Source organism: Myotis nattereri (genome assembly GCF_964212035.1).
Source record: "Myotis nattereri genome assembly, chromosome: 5".
Taxonomy (NCBI): Eukaryota; Metazoa; Chordata; class Mammalia; order Chiroptera; family Vespertilionidae; genus Myotis; species Myotis nattereri.
In genome coordinates, this window is record NC_138080.1 from 101,211,298 (window position 1) to 101,232,682 (window position 21,385).

A 21,385-nucleotide genomic window follows, 5' to 3' on the forward strand; every position below is an offset into this window, starting at 1 on the left:
GCCTAAGAGTCAGATTGCCAGGTCTAGATTCCCGGATGCATTGATTATAATTGACTGGCAGTTGGCAAAATATTCTGGGGTCTCAATTTTCATCTAGGGTTGACCATACAGTGTTTGGATGGGATAAAAATCAGGTACTTCACAGGCATCGGATAGCTAGGAGTCTGCACAGGGTAAGGAAGCAGTAACTGTTAACTGTTATTAGTTCAACCGCCAGGCACTGCTGGGGTTTTTGTCAATGACCCTGTAAGGGAATCAGCCCTTCCTGGGCAGGGAATTGCTTCCTTTGGAATCCCTTTACAGAAAGAAGAAAAGCTGCTTTTCTCTGAGTTCTGGAAGCTTACTTTCCCCAGTGTCATGCCCTCAGGTGCAGGTTGTGGGCCCCTGAGTCATAGAGGGGCTGAGGTCCCTGGATCCAACCTCTGCCTTCTCCCGTCTCTAGAGTCTAGAAGCCACGGAGCTCGGCTCTGCCCCTCTCTGCGCTCCTAACCCTGGAAGGCGCGATCTGGGGTTCCAGCGGAGCACTGGGCATGCTCACAGCCCAAGGCAGGCTCGGGGTGTCCGCAGGACGCTCTGGCTCCTGTGCGCCCCTGTGTGCAGAGACCCGGGTGCAGCTGCCGGTTCATCCGGTTTCGCAGATCTGAACCCTCGGTATGTGCAGCCAGGAAACCTACGCTTCCCTGGCGAACCCCGAGGCAGAACTCAACTCTGCACCACTTGGGGTTTGCGCTTTCAGTATCAGGTCTTGGAAACGCCCGGTTAGGGTTCCCTCTCTAGACAAAGGGGTGCACGTGGCCCTGGCGCCCCCCTTTCGCAGTCATGAACCCCTCCCTGGCCCCCTACCCCACAACCGCATCAGCTGCAGCCCCAGCGCCACCACCCAGCCCCGCCAACCTCGGCCTTTGCGCGCGCTCTGGGGACTCGGGGATTGGTTCGCCCTCCCCCGGGCGGGTGGCATGCAGCATTCCGTGTGTGTGTGTGTGTGTGTGTGTGTGTGTGTGTGTGTGTGTGTGTGTACGCGCTGCTGTGTGTATGTGCGTATGTGCCTGTGCGCGCGCGTGTGTCTGTGCGGCGCGCGGGCGGGCGCCCGTGTGCGCGCGAGGGCTCGCGTGCAGGAGCCGCTGGCTGTGCGTGCGTGTGTTATGGGTTTGATTCCAGAGCAGGTTGCACATTGGTCCTGGGTGGCTCGCAGGCTCAGGTCGTGCTTGGGCATCCTCCTCCTCCTACTCATTTCCGAAGTAGCAGCAGCAGAAACACCAGCAGCGGCGCCCGCAGCCGCTGCTACATCGGCGGCAGCGGCGGCAGCTCAGCAGCACAGCCGGCCGAACTGTGCAGAAGCGAGCACCACCGTTTGGGGAGTTCGGGGGGCGGGTAAGAGGGAGGAGGGGGAAAGCCTGTCTTGGTCTTTGGGATTATTTTTTTCCCCTTCTTTCCCTCTCTCTCTTTCTTGAGGGTGTGTTGCCCCCTCGAAGTAAAGGAATTTTGCTCCAAAGCGAGCTGGGACCGAAGACTCTAGGCTAAGTTATCTCTCTATGTAGATGGTGTCAGGGAGCGAAGCTACTGACCGAGCTGCTGGTAAATGTTTTTCACTTCTTACTCTTTAATGCTTAAGGCTTTCGCCCCCTTTTCTTTCTTCCTTGTTTCCTTCCCGTTGCTCCTCATTCTGCAATAGCTCCTGAATCAGCTGCAGTTCCCTTTCTCTCTCTCTCTCTCCTTGCGTTTGTGCAGTTTGCAACTTGTTTCGTGGTTTTCTATGTATATATATTTTTTTCCTCCTTCATCCTCAGATGAATGCTGGAACATGTAAATTCGGCACTTCGGGAGGTCATCATTAGTTGCATGAGTTTGGGGGTGGGGGAGGGGGAAGATTGGTAGAGCAGGCTGTTATTTCCCTGCAGAAGGACTGCCGCTTTCTCTGTAATGTTCATCGCAATTATAGGGATTTTTTTTAGGATGCATTTTAACGTTGCCTTGATATTTAAGGTTATCCATCCCCAGGATTACAATGCATTTTGATTCAGTTTTGACAGCATGACAGATGCCAGCGATTCCAGAACTACTGTAGGATACACGCTGGCTAAAATATTCCAAATTGGGGGAAGAACAATTTGCATTCCAAAAGAGAATTTCTTTAAAATGCTGTTTTGCATCACATTGCTGCAGATTTGCAGGAGGCAAGAATAGACACCACTACTCATATTGCTTGCAAAAGATAACAAACATAGAAGTGGTTTTAGTGCATTCTGTCCTGTTCTCCGGTGATTGAGCTATTGCTAAATTTACTTAATAAATACATGGAGGGCTATGGAGAAGGAGGGAGATTGCTGGATTTTTTTTTTCTTAAATTCACAATTGTGAGTGAGGCATGTACAATTTCTAACCCTAAACCAGCCCTCTCTTAGATCTCCCTTGAAGTGCACCTTGTCAGTTGAGGAGGGGGAGGGCATTTTCTGCTATACACATGGATAAAATTATTTAAAATAGCCAGCATAATGCATGCAAATTGAACTCTGACTCTTTTCTTAAAAATAGAACTGACTTTGTAACGCTTGCTTCCAGGATCTGTTTTAAATCTGATTTAAAAATTAATATACAACAGTTCTTTAATGCATTCATATCGTGTAAGTTCTTTGGAGGGCTCTTAGCCGTTAACCATGTTTCATTTGCTTTACTCTTTCCCCCACCCTGAGTTTTCAGTTCCAGTTCAGTAGAAAAACCGAAGGGTCAATAAGTAAAGGCAAATCAGCAGTTTCAAAAGAAATCAGTGTGTAGTTGTAAAATTTCTGCTAAGCCACGGGAAAATGAGCTAAAATAATAGCAGCTTAAATGTAGGGAGGGAAGCCTGGGGTAGACCAGGTGGCCGTTTCAGTATGTGTTTTACCATTTTGAGGAGCTCTGAACTCTAGACTCAGTTGGGGAATCCAGCTCAGGGATGCTCTGAGGGACACACATTTTACAAGAGAAACTATTATTTAAGAAAGCCTGCTTCTGCTATTTGGTTGCCACATCATAGAACAGCACATTACCTATGTGCAAAGAGTATGTTTGCAATAATACTGTTAAACTTTGTTAAAATGTAAACTTAGCTGCTGTTCAAGAACAGCATAAGATGGTACAGCCTGTTAAGGACTGAAGGGCAAAACAAACTGTAAATGAACTCAACTAGTCAAACCCTCCTTTATGTAGAAGAAAGCCTACTCCAAAATACCCTGCAAATACACCTGTTCTTGGTCGACTGTGTTGACAAAAGCTTTTCTTGAAATGGTGGAACAGATTCCTGAGATCTATAGCCTATTGCCTCTTTTATGGGCTGCTAATGATAACAGGTGTTTTATTTAGAAGGAAAGCTCAATTGTACTCATGGTTCTCTTGAGATGGCAATATTGCAATTTTACAGTACTTTCATGGACCCTTACATTTACCATTTTGGTCAAGTTGAGATGTGGAGGGGACACTCAGCCTCCATTCATCAGGAGCACAATGGTCTTTGAGTAAAGCATGTGTTTGAGTACTAAGGAAAAATACATTTATATGGTAAACTACCATCCTAAGAACCCAAGTCTTCTAAAGCAGCATGGTTTTCCCATTCTAGGACCCAAACCAGGCAGCAGTATACCCCAGGCTGAGCAGCTGCATTATTTTTCTGGAATATTCCACACAGATGAGAATGAATAGGCAATTGACCAGGCTAAGGACTCATTTCACGTAGCCCATGGGGCAAAGTTTCTAATTGTTATGTAATATATTCAGAGCATGAATTTACTTACCAAACATCATAATTAGCTTCAGTTTCAGCACCTTCACTAGATGTGAAGACCGAGTCCATTGATTTAAAGAACATATTCTTTCCTGCTGAGCGTGGTTCTTACCCACTCACTCCTCTTTCTACTTCTAGTTCCCCGGCAACTTCTGAAAAGCTTTGAGAATTTGTGTTAAACTATTAAACATATCTACGTTTTGGGTATGATGCCTGGTTAGATTAGTGCTCATTCAGCTGGATTTGTAATTATTCTTTATGGTTCTGTGGTATAATGTTAGTGGGTTGTTGGTGATATTATTATTATAAAGTTTCCATTAAATCTTAATGAAGCACACTTTAACTTTCTATGCCTGATGTTGATCTCAGGTTAACATGTCAAAATAATACCATTCCCTTGCTAAGCTTGTTGGTAAATTAGTTTATTTTTAATAGGCATGGCATCTGGCAGTGTTCAGAGAAGGTAGCTTATGGGGGGGGCGGTCTATATAGAAAGAGACTGTTGGTTCGTGAAACTTCTGAGTCACATTCACCTGTGTTGTTAGGGTTCCTGTTCTCATTTTGGTAAGAGAAGAGGTTTCTTTGCCTGGATGAGGTGTTTATATGCTAGATCTTCTGAATGTTTCTTAGAATGAATTGCTAGTTTTTCCATTGTGTAATTGGAAGGAACTTGGAAGTACTTGTGTGTTTTTAAGGAAAACTTGCATTAGTGAGTGTTTCCATACTCTTTGTAGACTAATTTTGAGAAGTGAATTCTAGTATAATATGGTCAAGGTCATTGCCAAGGGCCTTTTGATTTCTCCCCACTTGAGAACTCAAACTTAAACTGAAATCGACTTAAAGAGGTATAACTTATATCAAGCTACAACCTTAAACAGGGTCGTGTCAAATGCTTGTTTTTGTCTCTCATTACTTTGTGTGAAGCAATGGTTTATCCTTGGAATTACTGGTTCCTCTGAGCCCTGTGTACTCACAGGGAGAAACCTTCCACTCTGCACTCAGCACATGCAACAGATTCACAGCCCTCGGGGAAGATTACAAGAACAGTTTTGGGGAGTGGTAGGGTAGAGGATAGATGTCTTTTCATATGTTCTTAAAGGAAAGCGATGCAGCAATATTTTATTAAGTGTATTATAGTTTCAATTTAGATAATACCCCATTTAAAATCTCGTGAAACCAACAGTAATTTTATAAGAGTCCTGTGTGGTGATGGCAAATAGTAGCTTTATCAAAGTGTTTCTTTGTAATCTGGTTTCTATTTTGCTTTATAAAAGGGACACTCACATTATTCAGCATTTTGTACTATCAGTGACATATATTTTAAAAATTATTTTGAGTTGTTTTGTCTACCTAACAAAGATAAACCACTGCTTAACATAATTATTTTAGCAGTGTTGAGAGTATCCTGCTCCTAGTTCCAAAGGATTTCATGAAGTTGAAGAAGTATAAAATCTTTTCCCTAAAACGTATGTTACTCCCCGCCCCAGTCTACTTAATACATTGCATACTATATTGTGATTTAGAACTTGAATATTTCAGCCCTTTTATGACTTCTTAATGGCAAAAAAAAGCTGCTTGAGAAGTAGTTTGCAAATAAAGTTCCTTTATTATTGCTGAAAGACTAACTGTCCCATCTCTTCTAAGTGTCGAATTAAGAGCCTTTTAGGCAAGAAGAATTGTTGAGGAAAAAGTGCAGTTGTGTGCTTTTTGGAAGTAGTGTGCATAAAAAGAGAGCAGGTGTTTTAACTCTTTTCATATAAGGTTAGTGAATAGAAATCAAGACTAACTAATATAGCACTAGCTGCTTTCCTTACCTTGTCACTATTGTTAGCTCTGACCAGAATCTTGGTGATGGATGCTAAAGATCCTGTATTTATCTCAGGAAAATAGGAGTGCGTGGTTTGGAGGAAAGACATGGTTTCTTTAAAAGTTTAGATTTCTCAGGTGCGACTGCAGTTCCTTCAGAGGAGGCTTTGCCCTCACTGGTATTTGTGTAGATCACCTAGGACCCCTCCCCAGTGCTGCTGCTGTCCCTACTGCAGTTCTGCCCCAGGTTATTGTCATAGCCATCTGGTGTTAGGTTTCTTAGTGTAGTGGTCCTTCTCCTCATCACATTCATTTGTGATTTCTGGAATGTGAGGCAGATCTATAAAAGTTTGGAATTCAGCTTTTCAAAAGGCAGTTTATTTCGTTGTTCTGTTGACTAAATCACCTAGCAGTGTAGGCTCAAGCCTGTTAAAAAAATATTAGACATTGTGTATGATCCACTTGTGTTCATATGAACTTGGTAAATTATTGAATTCTAAGTTATATAAAAGGGAGTTAGACCCTGTAGAATAAAGAACTTATTTATGAATTTGGTTCAAAAGAATAGGTCATTTCTTTTTTTTTAAATTTAGCCCCCCCCCCCAATTTTCAATTTACCTATTAGGAAGTAATGAATAATTCTGGAGAATATGATTTATGCGATGAAGACAAAATTAATAATAACATAACATTTAAAATCTTTAGAGAGGACAATTCTATAAAGTATTCTTTTGGAAAAGGCTTATATGGAAATGTCATTTTTATTATTGCTTAGAATTTAACTGATACTCAATATTTTGACATTTATCCTACTTTAATTAGAAGACTAGGGGTATATATAGAAAAAGAAACATATCATTAAATAGAATTGATTTTGGTAAAGGTTAAAAGAATCCCATCATGTGAAATAACCATTTCATAAAATTGTGTAAGGTGCTTGCTATATTTGTAACATGTTTTAAGAAAAAGTGCCACTTCAAAATTTTATTTGGAATGTTATAAATAGTCAAGTTAGGGTCTGAGGTTATTTCTATGAATGATATTGAACTACTGGAAAAGATAACTATGCCCATGTGGATGACTAATTCAAACAGTAAATATCTACATAGCTAAAATCATAGTTATTATTAGAGACTTAGTGATGTTAACTGTGATAATTTTTCTAAACCATTTCAAATGTGAAGTATATGGTTATATATCCACATTTCAGGAGATATTACTTAGAAGGAACATAGGCAAATTAGAGCTGTGGGAAAGTTTTTATGTCTTTTAATTTTTTTATTTCTTCAATGGGCAGTATTTGGATTCCCAAGACAGGCCATGTACTGTACTTTGCTAAGAGCTAACTCTCATGGCCGGATTAATTTGTCACCAAAATGTGTCTAAGAAAGTAAATGGGAATGGGGTGGATACTTTTTTTAAAAAGCACAATATAAAACTGTTCTTTGTGTCACTCAAGAGTGTATTAGAAAAGTGATTTAATTTAATTTTATTTTAGGAGTTACTCCGGCAGTAATCATATACACATACTTGCCCCTTATTCTCCTTCGAGGACACCCAGTTCATTTCCATTCATGTAGTCTGGTGTGATATGACACCTGGAATTGTGCTCTGTGTCCAAGTTTGGTACTACCTTCACGAATTTAATGGAGGCATGCGGACAGGGCAGGTGTGACATTTTGGGAAGAGGATGTAGATGGAGGGTGTAGTCTGAAGTTGAGTACCGTTTCCTTATGGTGATAATCATGTCACTAGTTTTATTTTTAGCCTCACCTACACTTCTTGAGAAGAGACAAACTGCTTCTTTATGTTTAACCCTAAGCATAATATCATTATTACAAAAACATTTCACAGTGGTTAGGGCTCTGCAATTTGTGGGACCCGGAATCTAATTTTTCTCCTCTCTAATCCTGTTTATATATCCCTGCATATAATCAGACTCAGTCAGATGAAACCAATTACTAAGGGGAAAAAATCAAATTTATTTATTATATTTATTTGATGTGTCTGTTGCTTAATTATCCATTGGCAAATTTACATGTGGCCACAGAGAGGGCGGCGGATGAATGTGGAAAAATGATCGATCATCACTTCTCACAGTCCAGAGGAGGCTGCCAATAAAACAAGAAGAAAAAAAAAAAAGTCCTTTCTCATTGCTATCAATGTGGGGACCTAACAACTGAAAAGCAAGTATCACCCCCCAAATCTTTTTGGCTGGACATAGAAAAATCTGGAAAAGATTGGGAATTATCAATCCTTGTCAGACTTTTAAACTAAGTACTCAATGATAGGAAGAAATGTAAGGAATTCTGTACACTTTGAAATAAATAAGGATTTCCACGTTCAAAGGTGTGTGTTAGAAAACTAATTCAAGTTACCCTAAAAGAAGATGACCAAGCCCACCCTTGGGCTGTGCCTTGGACTGTGGGAAGCTGGGGAGCTGGTGGGGTGGGATGCGGTTGGGTGGGTGTGGAGGCAATGTGATCTGCAAGGTGGTGTTTGCAAAGTTATTGATCATTAGATGTAGCTCTAATGAGCAAATGCTCAGACAGCACCGCTAAAGCAGTAAATTAAAATAGATATTGTGTTTGGTCTTTGACAGTAAAGACATACACAGACTTTCACTTTTGGTCTCATGTATTTTTGTTACAAAAATTTCTACCTCAATCAAAAATGGTTTTCTGCTCTCCGCTTTAACATCCCTGAATGTTTAAGGGATTCATCCTGAGCATGGCTATGTCTTCTTATTTTTCCCCCATTTGTTTTCATCAGACCTTTTGGGAAATTTGTCGATGTGGAACTTGTTCTTCAAAATGGATAACTGAAATAAGCACCGTTTCAAGTAAATGTGGTGAGGCTAAATTGTGAACAGAAGCATCTTCTTTATGGAATTCCTCAATTCCAGGGACCACTAAATTTTTATAAATCAGTCCTATTTTTGCCCCAGGGTAGAATGTTTTTTAGGAACTTTAGAGAAGAAAAACAAGCCACTTTTGGACTTGAGGCATTTGAAAATTGTCTTCAAGAAAACACGGAATGAAATGTCTTTGTTGTGGTGTTGTTCTTAATCCTCGCATGAGTATATGTTTAGAGAGAAGAAGGAAGAGAGTGAGAGAGAGAGAGAAAGAGAAGGAGAGATGTGAGAGAGAAACATCGATTGGTTGCCTCTTATGCTCGCCCCAACTGGGGACTGAACAGGCAACCTATGTATGTGCCCTAGACTGGTAATCGAACCCGCCACCTTTTGCTGTACCAGATGATGCTCCAACCAACTGAGCCACTGGGTAAGAGCTGAATGAAATGTGTGTTAAGACATGCAGTACTTTAGAGAAGACAATGGATAAATTGTGATTTCTTGTTAATTACCATTTACTTGGGGATGCTGCTATTGATGAAACTAAGCATTGCAGATTATGCTTCTTTCATATTTGGCTGCAAAGAAATTAAAATGCAACATGAATCTTAAGAATCAAAAGGGAGAGGTGCTTTTTATACCTGTTGACTTAGCAAGAAAATGTTAGAGATGAGCTAAATTTCATATGTATTCTAATCTATATTTTTAAAAGTTCTTCTGAAATAACTTGATAGAATAATAGTTTTAGTATAGAATAAAAGCTGCCATCAGCCGATTCACTGTGAAAGCCACACATTAAATAGATAGAGAGCTTGAGCTTGGCTTTCTGCAACCGTGATTTTTCACTAAGCTGCTCCCTAAGGCCACTCTAGGTATCTGAGGGGCACCGGTGCTTTTATATGATTTGTGTATGTTCCATAGATTGTGAAGTCTATTCCTGGGTAATTTTCAAGTTGAAATTGTGTTACGGCTACCCAGAAGGTTGTCATCTCTTGGTTTTTGTCTTGTCAGTCAATTCATAAGTGTTTATTAAGCCCCTATGGGGTGTACACAGAATCAGGCACAGTGTGTGTGTGTGTGATTGGTTGCTGGTCTAGGAGCCTACATTCTATAGGCAAAAGTACTGTTATATGTGGGTATATGTATATATAAAGTATTTTAATTACAGAAGTTAATTGTTTTTTTTTTGTTTGTTTTGAAGAGCTTTGCCAGGGTTATAATTTCTCATCTTTCTCTCTTTCTTTCTTTCTCTCTTTCTTTCTTTCTTTCTTTCTTTCTTTCTTTCTTTCTTTCTTTCTTTCTTTCTTTCTTTCTCTCTCTCTCTCTCTCTCTCTCTCTCTCTCTCTCTCTCTCTCTCTCTAATAACAGACATGTTTAAGAGACACCAGAGGGCAAATATTAAACCCTGGATCAGGAGGAATCATATCATTGTTAACCTCTCAGTTTTGCATTAAGGACACCTTCTTGTGCTGGTCATTTTTAGGTTGTGCCTGTTACCTGTGTAAATTCAATCAGTAAACAGATAAATGACTCTATGCCCCCGAAGCTGTCAACTTCCATTTTTCATGACCAATGAGTCAATTTATGATTTACGTGTTTGTGTTTTTGTTTTTAATGGAGGGTGTTTGAAAAATGATACGAATTGGGAAGGAAAATAAAATTTTTGAGTACTCCCAAAATGCCATGGATAAACACAAATGTTCTTTAAAAGAATATTGTCCCCATTGAACTTGAAAGTATATGTTGAATATGTGGGTTTACTTTTGAAAATGGATTCACTCTCCTAAATTCCTCTTTTATCAGTTATTTGGGGGAAAGGTAATATTCTTGACAAGTGGCAGGTGAATAGCTCTGAAAGAAAATGGCAGAGGAGGCAGACGCAGAGGTCCTGATCCTTTCACAGCCTCCAGTAATAGCTTGCTGGACTTCAGGCAGTCAGCTCCGACTTTTGATATCACTGGTCAAGCTCCTGATTAATGCTTATTTTGACTGTGATTTATAAGATGTGCCTATGTCATTTCTAGCAACTCACAGCTAAGCCATCAACATTTCTTTTCCATTTTCTGTTCCTTGTTGATCTGAATCAGGGAAGCTGTGGCGAGAGAACATAGGAAGGGTCTTGGCAGGTCTGTTCCTCATTTAAACTTTGACTCATGGCTCTTTCCCTGTTGAATTTCTGAGGATTTCTGAGAAATTTGCTGCTGGGTCCTTCTAGATGGGAATTTTTTTTGTGCGTGTGTGTGTGATGAGAGAATGTTCTTTACAACTTCCAATCTTGCAGGATCTCTTAATTTATTTCCCAACAGTTTATAAAATTAACCACCACAGAATAAAAGCACAATTTTAATTATTATTTTTTGATTTTGAGATCGAGCTATGTTCTTACTTATAGGCTAAAGAAGCAGTTCTCAACCTGTGGGTCGCGACCCCTTTGGGGGTCGAACTACCCTTTCATAGGGGTCGCCTGAGACCATCGGAAAACACATATATAATTACATATTGTTTTTGTGATTAATCACTATGCTTTAATTATGTTCAATTTGTAACAATGAAAATACTTCCTGCATATCAGATATTTACATTATGATTCATAACAGTAGCAAAATTACAGTTATAAAATAGCAACGAAAATAATTTTATAATTGGGGGTCACCACAACATGAGGAACTATATTAAAGGTTCGCAGCATTAGGAAGGTTGAGAACCACTGGGCTAAAGAGACTAATTCTGGCTAATGTAAACGGAAGATAAATGTGTTAGACGGACATTGGGAATCACAAAATCCCCAGGAAATGTGGAACCGGGCACGTCTGCTTTAGCCACTGAATACTGGGTGCCCAGCTGGAGCCCTCCACGCCCCTGGCACTGGGCTGTGCTGTTGCCATTAGCATCAAGCAGCACTATTGCCCCAGATGTGTGGCTGAAATAAACCCTCGTTCTTTCTCCTGGGATCCCTGGCTCTCTAGTCAAAAGTTCTGGGCTGGTGCATCCATCCGCTTGGCTGCATCTCAGTGAAGTGTCCATACCCCTGTAGCTAGGAAGTCTGAAAAATCCATAGTCTGGCTCTTTTATGTTCTATAATGAGACAAAACAATTTTGACTTCCAGCACTATAGAAATGGTGAAATGCCCTCAAAACAAAGGGCGGGGCACGCAACAAAACAGAAAAACAAAAAGCCCCCAGCAAATATTTACTGTTATTCCATGAGTGACCTGTACAATCTTAGGGGATGGATAGCAAGTGCCTTATTGTATGAACTTGAAAGACGAATAGCAGGGAGAACATCTCTCATGATTATAAAGGTATTAAGCACACACCGATCTCAAACATGTTTGCCATGTAGAAACTTATTTTTATCACCAACAGCCATTTGAAGATGTTACTCATTAGAATTCTGTTCATGCTGAAGTTAAAGATTATTCACCTAGAAAGGGCTGGAATTTGCCTCTGAATAAATATGTAAAGTTGATAAATGGTCTGAAAAAGGGTAAAAGGGATTTGTTTAAAGTACATTAAGAAGAACATCTGGATGGCTAAGTAATTGCCTGTAAGCAAATTAATAGGAGTTCCAGATCACAGATCAGACCCACTTTCCCCTTAGAAATCAGTAATAAGAGTCATTGCAGTACTCAAAAGAACTAGAGCTGCGTTTCTTTTTCCATAGTTTAGACTCTCCGAGGCTCAAACGGTCTTCCTTAATTATTAGTAAACCTAGTGGAGTTCAGGACCTATGTGAGGAATCCACATCTGTAGTAACACTGCTTGGTCTTTTATTTTTCAATTCCAAATTAATATATTTATCCTTCTATCGCTGTCTCCTAAGGATTTGGAGAATTAATTAGAAATAAAATCACTTTCAATCCTTGGATGGTGCATACTGATCTGAAAAAATATGAAAGACTACAGTGTTATTAAAAATGACAAAAGTTCATCCAATAAAATAATCTGACTGGCTGAAGTCTCACATGGTTGATATTTTCTAATATAAATTACTGTAGGATTAGATAGTTAAATATTGAATATTATCTCAATGAATGCAGTTCCATGAAATATTAATGATAATAATGCTTTTCCAGTTTGGGGAATAGGGAGATTTTTTTTTTTTTTTACTGACTAATAGCTTTGGCTGGTAACATAATACTTTTTCAAGATGATAATGAAGATATTTCTATGAAGGTGAAGTAGGAAATAAATGACCACTGAGTGGATAGATTTCAAACAGGTCAATGGTCACAAAATTGTTTCAGTCTTTGAGTTAACTAGTTTTATTTATATGCGAATGACTCCGCTGTGATCATTGTGGATAGCTTTGAGAATTTGTGAAAAGAGCTGATTTACTCTGCTCAGTCCTTGAAGAAGAGAACCATTGATGTTTAAGTGGCATGAGGTGTAAAAATCTTAAAATTGGGTTGGGTTTTGCAGGAAAGCTGGTTTGTTTAGTGTCACAGTTGAAATGGATTGTCCATGAAATTAAACAAACAAGAGAAAAAAAAAGAAAAAAAAAAGGAAAGATAAATATTGACTGAATACCCCAAGTTTCTTAGATCAACTATTTAATAAATGGAGTGAAACTTTGAATTGCCCAAGTTGTTTGTTTGTTATTGGTTTTGTATTCCCTGTTCTGCCTTTCCTTCATATTCTTGATTCTGTCCATTTCTATCTCAAATCAGGGGACTAAAAATTGATGATAAATAAGGTGACTATTGTTGAAATGTTCTGTCATGAATACAAAATAAGAATATATACAGTGCATCAAAGTTTCAATTGGATGTGTGTGTGTGTGTGTGTGTGTGTGTGTGTGTGTATAATCCAGGGGGAGCATCAGTGTTTTTTGAGGTGATTTCATTTGAAATTGCAGTTATCCTTGTTTCAGACCTAGTAATTTAACAGTTGAAAAGCTCCCTTTTTTGTTCTCCATAGTTATGTATGTGGTATAAGTGAATACATTTTATTTTAAAAAGTGTTTTTGGGTAGCATTCTTTTAGCACAAACTTATTCCTTGAGAAAGGAGCTGGCTGTAATTTGCAGAAATGACTGTTTCTTTTTCTTTCGTTGTTGGATAATTGCTCTTTGTATACACTGTGAAAATGCTCATATAGACCAGTGACAAAGCCTAGCAGATGCACTTGCAATTATCTGGAATTTAAGTAAATTTTGCATCTGATACACACAAAGCAAAGGCTTTGCCCAAGCAGGCTCGCACACTGGCACGTGGATTGCTATGAATACAATGAGTAGATTTTTAATGGAAAACAAATGGGACTATTAAGAAGTCTTGTCTTTTACTTGAAAAGACACCCGCTTTAGGCATGGCCTACAACTCATTTATATTCATATTTGGTTCAGTTCTAAATTTGACCTTTGAAATTGAAAAAAAAAATTAAATGTTTTAAACAAGATGCGTAGCTGTGTTTTTAATGGAGTCACATTCACGGTTTTCTGGAAAAAGAATGGTGCAATAAATCTTTGTTTCATATTTCAGTTTCATTTTTTCTGACTGTTAAGGAGAACATTCACCTATTAAGACTCTAAAAATATAAAAAGGGATTTCATATTAAACATAAATCATGTTATAGATAAAAAATAATTACAATGTTACTTTACTAACCTCAATTCACAAAGGAGACCAAAAGAAGAAATATGTAGTGGGTCCAAATTCTACTTCTTATTGTAAACAAAAGCAAAGTAGCCAGAGGAATAGCTTTCTGCAAAAGCCTCTTTTCTGAGTTCTTGTTTGAGATTAATCCTTTCCACTGTGAATTTTTGTTGTTGTCAGACTTACATAAGTCAGATATTTGAAAGCTTAATCTTTTTTTTCTGTTTTTATTCTTAGAAATTATTAAATGTATGGAGCTTCTTGGATTCTCTTCAATGCCTTCAGGTCCTTTGGGGGGGTAAATTATTTTTACTTTCAATGACAAGGTTATCAGTAATTGGTCCAGCTGACTTCTTACTTTATAGTTTGAAGATGCTCCTTGCTATTCTGGCCTTTGAATGAAGCAAATTTCAAAAGTAACTCAGGCAACATAAAGACCTGCCTATCTTGCCCACTTTCTGCTTTCTTCTCAGTCTAAAATGGAATCTAATAATAACGGGGGATCTTTTCTAATTCTTTTAAGAATCAGAATTCTCCAGGGAGTCTAAGGATTGAATAATTGTTTGAAGAAAAAGAAAAAAAAAAGTGGATAAAGTATATTTGGGGAGAAATGTTTCAGAAGGAAAGGGAGAGCCTGACAGAAGTGTCTTATACTCTGCATTAGACCAAGACACACATGCTGTGTCCACCTTAACCACTTTCCAAACACAAAACATAAAACTTCTTTAAGGAAGTGCTTCCTATAGAACTTCAAAAATGGCAGAATTCACTCAGACACGCCTTGTCAGATAGCTCTGTATGTTCCTCCATCTCTCCTGTGTCAGGGCCTCTCCAGCTCCCCTCCCCCACCCCCTACCTCATCCCACCCTCACCTTCATGTCCTAAACTACCATAGGCTATCTTTAGGCTTGGAGAGAAACCAGATGCTTTCCTTGGTATTTAAGCAGCTTGCTATTTTGAAATTCCCTTAGAGAACTGTGGGCATTTTTATTTCTGTCTCTTGAAGCAACTCTTTGCCTTTCCGAAGGAGAATCTGCTTATATAATACCCAGAAGCAGACCCTTGGGAGCCGCTCAGCTATCTTAGGGGTATTCTGCAAGAAAAGAAATTCAAGTGTCATGCGCGCCCTCCCATGGGGGTCTCAATTTGAGATATTTGCACAATAGCAGATTCTCAGAAGAATAAATATATACAAAGCCTTTATTTCCAATTGAGTGGCATCAGTAGGAAGCAGCACCTAGGAGGAGGCGAGCCCGCTAATAGCTCAGCCCGACAGAGATGCTTGAACAATTCCTCAGCCAGGACCCAACTGTCAGCTGCGCTTGCCAGGGAGACAGATGCTGCGGTTGGAAGACAGTTTGCCTCAGTTAGATATTTTGTTCTCGTAGATGGCCAACCATGACTCGCGGGGGAGACCAGAGAGAGTGAGGAGAAGAGAAGAGTAAATTAATCATTTTATTAATCCCTATTTAGAATTCAGCGGCGGAGCTAAATGTCAACCTGCTGAACTTTCCGTGAAACCAGAAGGGTTGTCAAGACAGGTGCGGGCTTTGAGAGTGATGCCAGGTGATGAAGGCATCTCATTTCACCTGCAGATGAAATAAGTGGCACCGGCTCGGGAGGGCACCTGTGGAAAATAGTAATGTGGGAATTATCTGATAATCCAGGCTCAAGGCAAGCATGCTTGCGAAGGCTCGAAAGCACTGGAATCATTTTTCTCTGAGAGGGGATGGAGCTGGTCTCTGTTTGTTCTGTATCTGTGTATGTTTATGTAGAATACATGTGTCTGTAAAAAATAATCTTGTCTTTGCTCTTCTTTCTTCCTCTCCGTACCTATGTGATATGTACATGTCCACATATACCTACATAGACATGTTACATGAAGCCCCGGTTACCTTTACGATATCAGCTTTCATCTACATTTATCATTCACTCCCAGATTGCCTCTCTCCCCAGCCTTGCTGTTGATTAGATATAAGCGGAATGTCTGCTGTCTGAAAGGTAGCTCAATTCAATCTTTGTAACTCATGTCTTTAGCCAGATTGCGAGTTTCCTTCAAGTTTCCTGAAAGGGGTTAATGTCATGGGTAATAATCTTCCTTTCCTCGATTTTCCTGTTTTAAAGATTGCTCTTTAGAAAGGAAGGAAGGAAGGAAGGAAGGAAGGAAGGAAGGAAGGAAGGAAGGAAGGGAGGGAGGGAGGGAGGGAGGGAGGGAAGGAAGGAAGGAAGGAAGGAAGGAAGGAAGGAAGGAAGGAAGGAAGGAAGGGAGGGAGGGAGGGAGGGAGGGAGGGAGGGAGGGAGGGAGGAAGGAAGAAAGGGAGGGAGGGAGGAAGGAAGGAAGGAAGGAAGGAAGGAAGGAAGGAAGGAAGGGAGGGAGGGAGGGAGGGAGGGAGGAAGGAAGGAAGGAAGGAAAGGAGGAAAAGAAAAGAAGAGTTTGGTACAGTTTCCCAGCTCCTGGCTTGTTTGGGGCTGAGTACTTCAGGCTTCCCCCTGAGCCAGCGCCCTTTCCTAGATCTACCCTGGAGGTCTCTAAGACTGCAATGACTTATGTGTTTGAGCGCCTAACAGCAGTCCCTCCGACCAACTTTTCATCTACCTTTTTCCTGACACGGCCTCAGAAGTATCCTTTTCAGATCTGCATGTCCTTTGTGAGCTGGGATGGCAGGTAGCCAGAAAGTTGTGTGTTTGTGGAAAAAGCAGGCTTTAATGTTTTCCCCACAACCAGCTATTTGGAAGGTACTCTAGCCACTGCAAACCGCAGGTGCGGGGCCCATTTAGAGAGTAATTCACAATTGACTTGTGGAAGATGACGCCTGCCTCCTTGAGCCACGCGCTGGCCCGGCCGCTGTGGAACTGTGAGACAAGGCTCTTCACCCGGAGGCTTATGTGGCTTTCACTGTGTCTCAGGCCCAATCAAGACTGAGAGGCGATCCTGTCCCTTTGGAGCACTCTCTGGAGATGTCTGGGTCTTGAAAACCCCGAGTCATATTGATCCTTGAGTGAAGGGGGTTGAATGTCTTCTGAGGTTTATCACAATCATGATGACACTTTTCATTTAACCGTTTCAGACACTTATTAGGGAACGCACAAAAGAGATGGATGATCTTGTACGCATGCTGGGAAGGTTTCCTTACTTCCCATTGCCTTACGCATCGTATGTGCGTGATAAGTATACATTGAGGCAAAGCATCATGGATTTTCTTTTTTTTTTTTTACTTTGAGAACATGAGAAGCATGTACCATGTGCTTTTTTTTTTTTTAAACTATGTCTGGCTGAATGAGTTAGCTTTGCTGTGATCTATATCTATATTTCTGTATCTATAGGCACACATACATATTTATGAATTTTGTCACTGCACTTTCTATTCTCTTATAAATAAGGAAACTGTAACAAATAAGACTGAAGGAGGGATATAGGTGTTGGACGGTGTGTGGTGGAATTAGGATGAATAGAGTCCTGAACTGGCTGTCTATCAAATGCTTAATAGGAAGATATTTTTTTAAATCATTGTTTTCCCATTTTATCCTTTCCATGAATTAGATTATAGGGGTGGGCAAACTTTATCACTCAAGGGCCACAATGGGTTCTTAAACTGGACCAGAGGGCCGGAACAAAAGCATGGATGGAGTGTTTGTGTGAACTAATATAAATTCAAAGTAAACATCATTACATAAAAGGGTATGGTCTTTTTTTTTTTTTTTTTTAGTTTTATTCATTTCAAATGGGCCGGATCCGGCCCGCGGGCCGTAGTTTGCCCACAGCTGAATTAGAAGATGCCATAGTAGTTATTGTACAGGCATTATAAAAGCAGCCATCTCTTTGGAATAAGAAAATGCATCATTATCACTTCCCACTCATGAAGAAAACCCAGGTACACTGTGTTTTACCAGAAGTTAGGAAAAGGGCTGATGAAGTGAAGGGGTCAGAAAACTATGTCCCGTGGGCCAAATCTGACCTACTACCTGTTTTTATATTCCCATCAGCCACACATTGGTTTTATATTTTCAAATGGTGAAAATCAAAAGAAATGAGAAATTTCCTGGCACTAAACATTATATAAAATTAAAGGGTCTTTGTCCACAATTAAGTTTCACTGGACCACAGCCACGCCCCTTCACTGGCTTGGTGGGTTGGCTGCTTTTGCCCTACAACTGCAGTGTGGATCAGTGTGGTCCACACACCTACAATATTTACTATTTTCCCTTTACAGAAAAAGTGTGCTGGCTCTCGTCTAATGTGTGGTTTGTAGGGATTCCAAGGCGGTGAAATGAAACTGGTGCTTTTTATTTTTTGTAATGGGTTCATATACATTATTGGGTTTGAGCTGCTTTGGGATTTTTGAGTTTACGGATTATTGAATATGTGAACCACAGGGAGATTTTGTAGCTATTCTTATTGTTAGCTCTTGGTTTCACAGCAGACTAGACGGACTGTTTCCCTCTGAGGTGAGGCAGGGATATGTTCAAAGAATGGGGTTTAAGATTGGAATTTGAGGTTTTCATTTTTTTTTTTTCGTTTTATCTAATCCTTATTGGCCAGTTCAATGAGCTACTGTCTCCACATACATACAGAAGTTATTCCTGACAGATTTGTTTTTTTCAGTCAGTGATATTATCAAGGGCATACATTACTCATTTTTTATTCACAAACATCTGGACCTATGTCTAAGAGTGTTTCTGGCCCAGGGAAACCTAATTCATGGAGAGTCATGTAGTAAACATATATGGAGTACTCTGATGGGTGGGAAATTGCACAATTCTAATTTTGTCCCAGAATTCAGTTTTCTGGATAGGTGACGATAAACTCAGGTAAAAGTGGTAGTGGCAGTAAGAGACAGATAGAGGCTCGATGTGGTTTTGAAGTTGAATTGGCAGCTCTAGCTAATATATTGAATGTAAAATGTGAGGGTCAAAAAATAACCAACATTATTTCTAGGGTTCTGGTTTGAACGGTGGCACTATCTACTGAGAAAGAATTTCTTTTTTGGGGGGGAAGTAGCAGCACCACACCTAAAATTAATGTGGATTCAATCAAGGCAGATTGACTGGTGTCAGGATCGAAAATAAGGGAGTTGAGGCTTGGAGTCAGGAGTCTGTGATCAAAGACTATTGTGGTGCTTCTGGTGAGAGATGGTAAGCTTGTTAACTCAAGTGATGAAAGTTAGAACAGAGAAAAGACAAGGGATCCATATTTAAGAAGAGGAATCAACATGACTTAATTGGAGGTGGGAAAGAAGAGAGAAGGAAGACCCTATAGTGCCTTCAGGTTGATGGTGACAGCATGAAAGATGGGAGCAGTTCTGGAGGAAAGATGAGAAGTCCAGTTTTGGCCACCTGATTTTGAGATACCTTTAATAGGGATGCCCTGTACACTTATATGAATCTGAAGCATAAGGGAGAGACATGGACAAGATCCCTTTGATAGTGTCAATGTGAGCAAAATTGCCCAGGGAATTTAATAAGAAGAGAAAAGAAGGCTGGAGATGGAGTGTTGGGAAACACCACACTTCTAGCACAGACTGAGGAAGAGGGAGCCTGGGGAAATAATTGAAACGCGACATGAGAGGCGGACCCTGTGCCAGTAATGTTGTAAAACTAAGGCAGGAAAGATCTTCAAGAAGTAGGAAACTAGCCTAGCCATGGTGACTCAGTGGTTGAGCATCAACCTAAGAACCAGGAGCTCTTGGTTCAATTCCCAGTCAGAGCCCCTCCCCAGTAAGGGTCGTCCAGGAGGCAACTGATCAATGATTCTCTCTCATCATTGATGTTTTTCTCTCTCTCTCCCTCTTCTTTCCTCTCTGAAATCAATAAAAATATATTTTAAAACAAGAAGCCAGAAACTACATGCAGTGTCAGATGCTACTGCTGTGTCTATAAAATCTGGATTGGAAAGTATCCAATCAGAGTTGGCCATGAAGAAGCCATAGTTACATTAGCAATATCATAGTCAGTGGAAGGCAGGGCTACTTTGGGATAAGCAGTTAATGGGAGATCAGAAATGGGAGCCTAGACACCTCACCCAGATAGAAAGTAGGTGAAAACAAATAAATAAACAACACCAACAACAGCAACAAAAAAGAAATTGGGAAGATCAAAAGATAAAAACATTTTCTATCAGATATCATGTGATAGATGCCAAATCTATTTGAATTGTTAGAGGTTCTCTCTTTTGCCATTAAGAATTTAACTTTCGTTATAGAACTGGACTATTTCTATGAAGGTTTTATGTTATAAATCACATTTAAGAGTTTATAATTGGGAACATATCTGAAAGAAATCTGCAGCCAGGTGCTCAAAATTCAGATGCCACCTCTACCAAACTCATTTGTGTATTTGTTACTTAAAGAAAAGCCCTTTAAAAATGTAGTGGATAAAGAAGTCAATGTGAAAAAAAAATAGAATTTTGGGTCATGGTATAGACTTGCTGTGTGGATATATCATATTTTCATTCTCGTCTGATTGTTTAATTAGAAGCCATTTATTTAATAAAATGGAGGAAATAGATTAATGAATTAGTTTGTGGCCATATGGGGGTTTTATGATGGACACATAGGCTGGTGTAAAATATATTTAAGTTGTGCTGAAATTCAGAATTTCCACATCTCTAAATTAAAATAATGTTCTGATGTGATAAGAAGCTCTGAAGATTTCAGTGTATAGGTGTACATTTTCAAGGGGAAAATTTGGCCTTGTAGCCTTCATGTCTAAGCCTGGGTTCAGGGTTCTAAAGTTTAATAATGCAAAGGAAATTACCTCCTAACACTAACAGCATCATGAGTTACTCTCCTAATCTTTGAGCTTATGGAAAAATCATCCTCCAGGCATTCATAGTTCACATTTCTTATACTCCAGAGTGTAGACAGTGACATGAGATTCTGAATCTTGAGTTCTGTACTCTACCACCCAGTGCTCACTTTGATTTATGGGTTGGAGGCAGGATGGTGACTGGTATGAACATCTCCCATTAAACTTTTTTTTTTTTAATTTCACCTACCCAAAGTGGAATTTTAAAAAATAAATAAAAGCAGTAACAATAATAGCAAAGACAGGTTATATGTTTCTTACTTTTGTGCAGTCCTTGACTAGTAGATTGAATCAAATTTCTGCTTTCCCAAAGCAGGCTACAAAATCCCCGCTGTCACATTTCCCTGCAAAATGTTGCTTCCCACATTATCCAGGAGAACAGTCCACGGGATCAGAAGGCATAGTATATATCAGTGGCAGTGCTTGTTTTACTCAGCAAAGCACATAGTACAAGCTTGTTGATAGCTGGAATTTTACCACCCTTTTAGTTTTCTCTCTCTCTTTTTTTAAACAGGCAAATCTCTTTGGAGTCTCCAAATGCTGATTTTATTTTGCTTGCTGCTGCTCC

The 21,385-nt window shown here is 39.8% G+C and overlaps 1 protein-coding gene across 1 annotated transcript in view; it reads left to right on the forward strand.

The window, feature by feature from the left end:
* Nucleotides 1–1,073: 1,073 nt before the first annotated feature.
* TENM2 (teneurin transmembrane protein 2) overlaps nucleotides 1,074–21,385 on the forward strand; it is a gene marked incomplete at its 5' end in the record, with an annotated part of 1,189,887 nt that continues 1,169,575 nt past the window's right edge. The window contains one exon of the mRNA XM_081092171.1: nucleotides 1,074–1,575. The remainder of the gene's footprint in view (nucleotides 1,576–21,385) is intronic.